Below are 10,813 nucleotides of genomic sequence, written 5' to 3' on the forward strand. Positions count from 1 at the left end.
TTTTGCAACGTTTAAGCATGGAAATTGAATGTAATATAAGTTAGAAGAGCAAACAAACATTTGTTGGCGTTGATTAGTTTTGCACAAAAAAATCCGGAACAATCAATTTTAGATACTTAAAACTATTGAGATGTTATGGGAGGAACATTAAAGGGTAAATCCGATTTTCAATAGCTTTTAGAGTTCTAGTTTTTTAAATCTAATCGTGACGGACAGACCGACCAACAGACAAAACGCACAAAAATAAGCTTCTTTTATTCGGATGGGGGCACTAAACAAAAAATAAATAAAATCTGATTTTTTAAAAAAGTTTAAGGAATTGGTTTAGCACCTGATCATGTTGCGACGTTACGCTACTGCACGAAAATCGCTGCATAAAAAGTCCATTTAAAAAAATGTGCGTGATATTTACATACAAAGTGCATTATTAGCCTTTATAAACAAACAGAAATGTTTTCTTTTAATTTTAGCAGCTAGTTGACCAGAAAAAACGTCTTTAACTATTATTTGTATTTGTTGTAAACATTTCCTGTACATTTTAAAAATATATTTGACTTAGTGATACTGAAAATACACAAAAATTGTCCATCTTTGTTAGCATATTGTAACATTGCCTCCCTTACATTTACGTAATTGTTTTAGAATTGGTGTATTTTTATGAAAAAATCGCTTGCATAATTAATTTTATAAATTAAACGGTTTGCTTTTAGAAAACCAAAAGTAGCCGTTGCACCTAAACTTTTCAAGCCGGATTTAATGATGAAATAATATTTTTCATATCTCTTCTAGTTTTCGAGATCTGAGTGTGACAGACGGACAGACGGACAGACGGACAGACGGACATTTTGCACAAACCTAATAGCGGCTTTTTCCCCTTACGGGGGCCGCTAAAAAGCACTGGTTCTAGAGTAGAGGCATTTTGCCAATATTAATAGGCCTGTAGAATCTAGAGATTATTGTAGATAGTAAATGGCTTACCTGAATGTAACGAAGCACAGATACGAATATTTTTGAAATTATCATTTTACAGTCATCCTTCCCAAGTGGTCTAGTGGTTAGGATTCCGCGCTCTCACCGCGGCGGCCGGGGTTCGATTACCCGCTTGGAAATTTTTATTTTCTTTGTCTTGTTCAATTTGCATTATTTTATTGAAGTTTTTCTGAAGAAATAGTTTCCAGGATGAAATAGTTCAGTTATTTTTTTTTTCCAATTATAAACAATTTTACAACTTTGAGTAATGGTTAAATAACAATCTACGTCAGTGTTGGAACTCTAAGGCTTAGGACGTAATGATCTTTTTTTTGTTCTGTAATCTATAAGATGGGGTTGGTTTTAGGAGGCAAGATACAGTCCATGTTTAGACTTGACTAGCTCCACCATGGGCTCCACCATGGGCTCCAACATGGGCTCCACCATGGGCTCCACCAAGTGAATTCTAATTGGCTGAACGTTCTAGTCGTGAAGTATTACATCTTGCTGTCTAGAAACTCTATTCTCAATGACAATATAACTGTATTACATCTTGATGTCTTGAAACTGTATTCTCAATGACAATATAACTGTATTACATCTTGATGTCTTGAAACTGTATTCTCAATGACAATATAATTGTATTACATCTTGATGTCTTGAAACTGTATTCTCAATAACAATATAATTGTATTACATCTTGATGTCTTGAAACTCAATTCTCAATGACAATGTAACTGTATTACATCTTGCTGTCTTGAAACTCTATTCTCAATGACAATATAATTGTATTACATCTTGATGTCTTGAAACTGTATTCTCAATGACAATATAACTGTAATACATCTTGCTGTCTTGAAACTGTATTCTCAATGACAATGTAACTGTATTACATCTTGCTGTCTTGAAACTGTATTCTCAATGACAATATAATTGTATTACATCTTGATGTCTTGAAACTGTATTCTCAATGATAATGTAACTGTATTACATCTTGCTGTCTTGAAACTGTATTCTCAATGACAATGTAACTGTATTACATCTAGATGTCTTGAAACTGTATTCTCAATGACAATGTAACTGTATTACATCTTGATGTCTTGAAACTGTATTCTCAATGACAATGTAACTGTATTACATCTTGATGTCTTGAAACTGTATTCTCAATGACAATGTAATTGTATTACATCTTGATGTCTTGAAACTGTATTCTCAATGACAATGTAATTGTATTACATCTTGATGTCATGAAACTATATTCTTAATGACAATATAATTGTATTACATCTAGATGTCTTGTAACTGTATTCTCAATGACAATGTAATTGTATTACATCTTGCTGTCTTGAAACTGTATTCTCAATGACAATGTAACTGTATTACATCTTGCTGTCTTGAAACTCTATTCTCAATGACAATGTAATTGTATTACATCTTGATGTCTTGAAACTGTATTCTCAATGACAATATAATTGTATTACATCTTGATGTCTTGAAACTGTATTCTTAATGACAATATAATTGTATTACATCTTGCTGTCTTGTAACTGTATTCTCAATGACAATGTAATTGTATTACATCTTGCTGTCTTGAAACTGTATTCTCAATGACAATATAACTGTATTACATCTTGCTGTCTTGAAACTCTATTCTCAATGACAATGTAATTGTATTACATCTTGATGTCTTGAAACTGTATTCTCAATGACAATATAATTGTATTACATCTTGATGTCTTGAAACTGTATTCTCATTGACAATATAACTGTATTACATCTTGCTGTCTTGAAACTGTATTCTCAATGACAATGTAACTGTATTACATCTTGCTGTCTTGAAACTGTATTCTCAATGACAATGTAACTGTATTACATCTTGATGTCTTGAAACTCTATTCTCAATGACAATGTAACTGTATTACATCTTGTTGTCTTGAAACTGTATTCTCAATGATAATGTAACTGTATTACATCTTGATGTCTTGAAACTGTATTCTCAATGACAATATAACTGTATTACATCTTGCTGTCTTGAAACTCTATTCTCAATGACAATGTAATTGTATTACATCTTGATGTCTTGAAACTGTATTCTCAATGACAATATAATTGTATTACATCTTGATGTCTTGAAACTTTATTCTCAATGACAATGTAATTGTATTACATCTTGATGTCTTGAAACTGTATTCTTAATGACAATATAATTGTATTACATCTTGCTGTCTTGAAACTGTATTCTCAATGACAATGTAACTGTATTACATCTTGCTGTCTTGAAACTGTATTCTCAATGACAATGTAACTGTATTACATCTTGCTGTCTTGAAACTGTATTCTCAATGACAATATAATTGTATTACATCTTGATGTCTTGAAACTCTATTCTCAATGACAATGTAACTGTATTACATCTTGATGTCTTGAAACTGTATTCTCAATGACAATGTAACTGTATTACATCTTGATGTCTTGAAACTCTATTCTCAATGACAATATAACTGTATTACATCTTGCTGTCTTGAAACTGTATTCTCAATGACAATGTAATTGTATTACATCTTGCTGTCTAGAAACTGTATTCTCAATGACAATGTAATTGTATTACATCTTGCTGTCTTGAAACTGTATTCTCAATGACAATATAATTGTATTACATCTTGCTGTCTTGAAACTCTATTCTCAATGACAATGTAATTGTATTACATCTTGCTGTCTAGAAACTGTATTCTCAATGACAATGTAATTGTATTACATCTTGCTGTCTTGAAACTGTATTCTCAATGACAATATAATTGTATTACATCTTGCTGTCTAGAAACTGTATTCTCAATGACAATGTAATTGTATTACATCTTGCTGTCTTGAAACTGTATTCTCAATGACAATATAATTGTATTACATCTTGCTGTCTTGAAACTCTATTCTCAATGACAATGTAATTGTATTACATCTTGCTGTCTAGAAACTGTATTCTCAATGACAATGTAATTGTATTACATCTTGCTGTCTTGAAACTGTATTCTCAATGACAATATAATTGTATTACATCTTGCTGTCTTGAAACTCTATTCTCAATGACAATGTAATTGTATTACATCTTGCTGTCTAGAAACTGTATTCTCATTGACAATATAATTGTATTTAGTGAGCTAAACTCATAATATTCTTATGGTAATACTTCACTCAACTTCACTGGCACAAAGACATAGACCAAATAGACTAATCAAAAAAGCATAGTATATCACTCGAACACAGCTACCATCTCTTGAAGGGCTTTTTTTTATAAAAGATGCCATTTCAAAACACACACGATTCTTAAAGAAAACCTGCACCCATTAAACCACTGTTACATCAGATCTGATCGCCAAAAGCGTTTTCTTGTATTCTTCACTGCAGAAACGCATTCTCCTGACGTCTACAACTCATTATTCATCCTATTACAAAGGACCTTTTGAATAATGTTTTACTTGAAAAATATTCTAATATAAATTTACAGGCCCTTACTACATTGCAAATACAACCGATTGGTTCCTTTAAAACAGTGGTTTCCAAACTTTTTTGTCTGGTAGATCCCTTGCCATATTTTATGGTTTTACGGTAGACCCCCTGCTTAACTTGCAATTTTTTTGCAAATTCAACATTTTTAAAACTAATTTCTATCTGTACAAAAAGTAAAGTTCCCCTCAGACCTTGTGGTCTATAGAGCAGATGATGTAAAGGTTATCTGTTTCTGTGGCCTACGATTATCGAGGATGTCATGTGGCCAGCACAACGACCAACAGCCTTTACTTTCCCCAACTAATGTCAGGTACCCATTAGAGCTGGGTGACTTCAGAGGCGCCGAAAAGATCCCGAAATTAAAAATCCAAGTCTTCAACAGGATTCAAACTCGGGACCCCCGGTTCAGAAGCCAAGCACTTTACCGCTCAGCCAAAACGCCTCCTAATTTCTATCTGTAGAGAGTTGAAAAGTGAAAAGTAATTTAAAGCTACATATTAGAGATTTTAGATCTCTCTTTTTTTTTGATAAAATTCAAAACCAATTAAATTAGCAATATGTATTGCTGGAATATCCAAACACAGTGGCCTTAAGTATCATTGTAAGAGTTTTCGCAAAGAGCAGTTTCTCGTGTATTTGTTGACGTTTCACGAGTTGCTCAAATATATAGTCCGCGCGAAGATGTGAAGGCGAGTGACTGTCGCCTAAACCAGTAAGATTCGAGCATGAAGGGCTTATTAGTCTTGGCTGGCTACCCACCTAGCGGAAGTAAAACTGAATTCAAAACTCTCCTGTCTTGCAACTCAAACATGGGAAAGGTTTTGTGGGTTAACCTGAGGAAAAATAAGGAGCCGGCGACCATAATGCAGTTTACAGCACACACCTCTACATCCTGTCAGAACCTGTGACGCTGCTGAGCCCAAACTTATATATGTCGTTTGCAAAGAATTACATATGAAGCTTTTAATTTTATAACTTATGCCACCGAAGCAACTTTGAACTGTATTGTTGCTTAAAGAAATTATTTTAATATCATATGTGGGTTTGTGTAAAACAGGTTTTAAAACTACAACGGCTGGTAAAAATCAATGTTTTACCTATGGTGTTTTCCGCATTTTGCCATAAATAAGTAAATTTCCTCTTTCAGACATTGTGATGATGTTTCTTTGGCCAACGGTTAACAAGCAGGGCAGAACAACGACCAACCGTCTCTACTTTTACTAACATAATTCCGGTACCCATTAGAGTTGGGTGGACTCATGGGAGCCCTAAAAATCCCAAAATTCAAAATTCACAGAGATTCGAACCCAGGACCCCAATTACGGAAGCCAAGCGCTTAACCACTACCACCACACCCTTATTTTGCTATAAGTGAACAGATATTGTAAGACTCATAAACCACCATCTTCTCTACATGATGTTGAATAGAGATTTTGTGGGTCTATTCTGAACTTTATCTTTGAATGTTCAAAAGTTTTTCAAATCTATATCTTTTTATCAGGGTGATATTGTCGCAGATGATCCTCAAGCATAATTAGTTTCATATCGTCATAAAAAAGGCAATCGGTAACCGCTTGGTTGACTTTGAAAGAATGAACAATTTTATATAATCAACGCTAGACAGTCTACATTTCTTTTTTGTTAAACATTATTTACATGAAGAAAAATTTAAGTTATTTTAATAAGTATTGAAATTAAATACAACAATTTTTCGTTTGAATAGCAGGATAAATATTTAAATGATTAACTAAGTTACAAATTATATCTAGTGTGAAGAATTACATTAATGGGATGTGTCAGGACTGAGTTCTGGTCAGCCTGGGTCTCCTGTTTACTGTAGAGGAGAAGGGGGGCAATCCAGGTTGTTGGTTTCAAAACTGTTGTTGTTTTGGGTTGTTTTTATTTGGTGAGATGTTTTGAAAAACATAATGTAACTCATGATAAGGGGTGTGTTTTTTGTGCCTAGTGCAGGACGGTTGGTTTTTTAGAGATATATTCTAAGTGTAGAGACTCTAACTATTTTTGCTGTATGAGAGTGAAAATAATGGAATTAAAGATGTTTATATGTCGGTAAAGTGGCATTCTGAATCTTATTTTATCGTTGTATGTGTCATTATGATATTGTCCAGGACTTGGGTACAATTAGCATGAAAATGAGTCTTTGACATTTTGGGGGCCTGTCCAAAACAACTACATGCGATGGATGCATCAATCTCCAGTGAAGTATCTGCTGTATCCAGACAGCATATATCTCTGAGTACTGCAACCTGAAGTATCTACTGCACCCAGACAACGCATATCTCTGAGTACTGCAACCTGAAGTATCTACTGCACCCAGACAACGCATATCTCTGAGTACAGTAACCTGAAGTATCTGCTGCACCCAGACAACGCATATCTCTGAGTACAGTAACCTGAAGTATCTGCTGCACCCAGACAACGCATATCTCTGAGTACAGTAACCTGAAGTATCTGCTGCACCCAGACAACGCATATCTCTGAGTACAGTAACCTGAAGTATCTGCTGCACCCAGACAACGCATATCTCTGAGTACAGTAACCTGAAGTATCTGCTGCACCCAGACAACGCATATCTCTGAGTACAGTAACCTGAAGTATCTGCTGCACCCAGACAACGCATATCTCTGAGTACAGTAACCTGAAGTATCTGCTGCACCCAGACAACGCATATCTCTGAGTACAGTAACCTGAAGTATCTGCTGCACCCAGACAACGCATATCTCTTGAGTACAGTAACCTGAAGTATCTGCTGCACTCAGACAGCGCATATCTCTGAGTACAGTAACCTGAAGTATCTGCTGCACCCAGACAGCGCATATCTGAGTACAGTAACCTGAAGTATCTGCTGCACCCAGACAGAGCATATCTCCAAGTGTGTACTAATGAAAGAGTTCAAGTCCATAAGGAGCGGAAACTCGTCGTCTGTATTTTAGGCTGTTACTATCTAATAATAATGATTTAACATGCCGAATGTGTTCACTATTAGCAAGTAATAGTAGCACCCCTTCGTACGTCTAAACATAAGTGTATATGCATGGCCAATTTCGTTCCTTATAATTGGATTACCAATACGCTCATTCCTTAGATTATACTGAAGAAGCTGCTGCTGGATCTCATACTTATATGAATTTAACTTTTGTGGTACATTCTATTTGGATTATACTGAAGAAGCTACTGCTGGATATAATACTTATATGAATTTAACTTTTGTGATACATTCCAAGTACCGATACCGCGCGTAGGTATAAAGCCATGTTGGGATTACCTGTTGGATTATCTACCTGAAATAGACTAAGAGAAATCACATTATTGGATAACCTTGGACAATTGTCTTTAACCTGTTGGAGTACCAGTTGAACAACATAAGTAGGAACAGAGGTATTAGTATTATTTTAATTTTGCTTTAATTTTTTTTGTATGTATATCATTTTGTGAGGTAATATTGTAATAAAGGACACTGCTCTAGGAAAATGTCAGAGTTTATACCTCGTCCATTTGAGGAGATAGTAGCCCAGGCTCAGATGTTGGGGTTTAAGGGCAAAACGTTAAAGAAATTTATAGAGGCCCAACAGAAAATTGACTCAGATAGACTGACAAGGGAAGCGGAGGAGAGAAGACATATAAGAGAGATGGAGGACAAACAACTAGCAAGACAACATGAAATGGATAAGAAAGACATGACAGTTAACGACAACCCACAACAGAATAAACAGTTAGACAAAAACCTAAAATGCATGACAGACAACGAGGACTTGTTATTCTACTTAGAACTGTTCGAAACGACTGCTACTGCTAACGACATACCCAAGACAAGATGGCCACTTGTCCTCACTCACAAGTTAAATGAAAAACTAAAATTGTTTATGATACAAACAAAACTGATACATAACACTGACTATGATTTTGTTAAGGGGGAGCTCCTAAAACAAGCCCAACTCACAGAAGAAGCCTGTCGAACACTGTGGCATGAACTTTCCCCAAAGACGGACGATATGAAAGATTTTTATGTCCATTTGAAAAGGACATTTGACAACTGGCTTAAAACATCACAAACCCCAATGACAGTAGACGGTATAATTGACCTTATAATGAGAGACAGACTTTACAGTGTGCTATCTTCTGAGGCCCTGAAAGATATTTTGCTACGAAAGCCTACTTCAGCCCAAGAGGTCTTAGACTGTATTGATCAATTTAGAGATGCCACGAAAGGCTCCACACATATTGTAAAGGGAAGTAACAAAGTAACTAGTAACGATATCCCATATGTAGCTTTTGGTGCCACTGGTCAATCTAACAGTCGTCGCCCGAATAATATAAACACAGAGGGTACACAAGTGATATGCTATAGATGTGGAAAGGGCGGACACATTGCTCGATGGTGTCGGGTAAAGATAAATGAGAATAGAGGGCCAACACAGCAATGACTAAGAGTATTACCAGAAAGGGGGCAACACGTGGGATTATTTGCATGTCACACTGATACATATAATTTTCTAGATTATAAAGATAAATCAGTTGGTGGATTGAAAATAGTTGAGGGATTTTTAGGAGATCGAAGGGTATCTGTCCTACGAGATACAGGGGCGAGCATAATTGGGGTCCGAGAAAGTTTGATAGAAGAAAGTCAGAAGATAGATGGGTTTTTCACTTTAAAATTAATAGATGGACAAACTTTTCAGTATCCACTTGCTTGGATAGACATTGATACTCCATTTCTAAAAGGAGTCTTTGTAGCGGCCATGTTCAAGGACCCAATAGCAGATATTATTATTGGAAATGTTGATCAGGCTAAAGCATTTTTATATGGGAATGCTGTTACTAGGGCCATGGCGAAAGCAGAAGACAATAGGGTCAAATCGGAAGATAATGACAGGATTGGTCTAAGTAAGTGGATGGAATTGGACAGTGATTTTAGAGAGGATCAAAGAAATGATAGTTCGTTAGTTAGATTATGGGAAAAGGCGAAAGCAGGAACGGTCGAAGATAAGAAAAAGGGATTGGTATCATTTATAGTGGAAGAAGGTCTACTTTACAAAGAATTTGAGAGAAAAGATACCCCTGGGGTAATAGAACGACAACTTGTAATCCCTACGAATAGACGTGAACTAATATTAGAAATAGCACACTCTACACCTTTAGCTGGACATATGTCTATAAATAGAACCAGATATCGGGTATATTCGCATTTCTTTTGGCCGGGGGTAGATAAAGATATAAAAACATACATTAAATGTTGTGACCTTTGTCAAAGAGGTAGACACCCAGGAAAAGCTGGAAAGGTAGAACTAGGGCGCATGAATATTATTTCCACTCCATTTGCTAAAGTTGCTATTGATATCATCGGACCACTCCAAATGACAGATCGGAAGAATAGATTCATTTTAACGTTGGTTGATTTGGCAACAAGATGGCCGGAAGCTGTACCACTACCTAATACAACAACACCAGTAGTAATAGAAGCTCTAAGTGCTATTTTTACTAGAATAGGATTCCCGGAACAGATACTCTCTGACAATGGATCTCAATTCAAATCCGAATTATACAAAGAAATATGTCAGTTTTTTAAAATAAAGATTGTTAAATCAACACCATTTCACGCCATGTCAAATGGGGGCGTAGAACGCTTTAACGGGACTTTGAAGTGCATGCTGAGAAAGACGGCCGAAGCAGAACCTAAGAATTGGGATAGAGCTATAAACGCACTTCTGTTTGCGTACAGAGAGGTACCAAATGAGTCTACTAACATTTCCCCTTATGAAATGTTGTATGGAAGGAAAGTCAGGGGGCCTATGTCAATTCTAAAAGATCTTTTTACTAATCAACAGGTAGAACCAGAAATAAAGAATGTGTTTGACTATTTATTAGACCTAAAAAGTAGGCTGGCTGTGGCTTGTCAAATAGCTCAGAATAATAGCTCAAAACGTAAGGAAAATTATAAAAGGTATTATGATAGAAATAGCAAAGAAAAAGATATTCAAACAGGTGATTCTGTGCTTTTACTGAAACCACAGAGACAGAATAAGTTAGCCTTGCACTGGGAGGGGCCTTATAAAGTAGAAAAAAGAATTAACAAGTTTAATGTAAAAATAAAGAAAGGCAATCGAGTAAAAATCCTTCATGTTAACAGATTAGTAAAATATCATGAAAAAAACAACACGGAATGTACGGGTAAGGAAAATAGTGATCTACAACTCTCGGGAAGTGCGTCTCATGTATTGTATGGGGGTCAAGGGGAAGAATTATTACATGCGTGCATAGCGTCCCTTGTAACCGACCAGGAAGATGATAACCAAGAGGATGAAGTTACTGAGTTACCTACTCT

General features: G+C 35.6%; 1 non-coding gene across 1 annotated transcript; it reads left to right on the forward strand.

The window, feature by feature from the left end:
* Positions 1-1,037: 1,037 nt before the first annotated feature.
* Positions 1,038-1,109, forward strand: Trnae-cuc (transfer RNA glutamic acid (anticodon CUC)). Its single transcript has one exon. It is a non-coding gene; the product is annotated as a tRNA-Glu (tRNA).
* Positions 1,110-10,813: the final 9,704 nt, after the last annotated feature.

The sequence above is a fragment of the Biomphalaria glabrata genome, chromosome 6 (assembly GCF_947242115.1).
Source record: "Biomphalaria glabrata chromosome 6, xgBioGlab47.1, whole genome shotgun sequence".
Lineage (NCBI taxonomy): Eukaryota > Metazoa > Mollusca > Gastropoda > Planorbidae > Biomphalaria > Biomphalaria glabrata.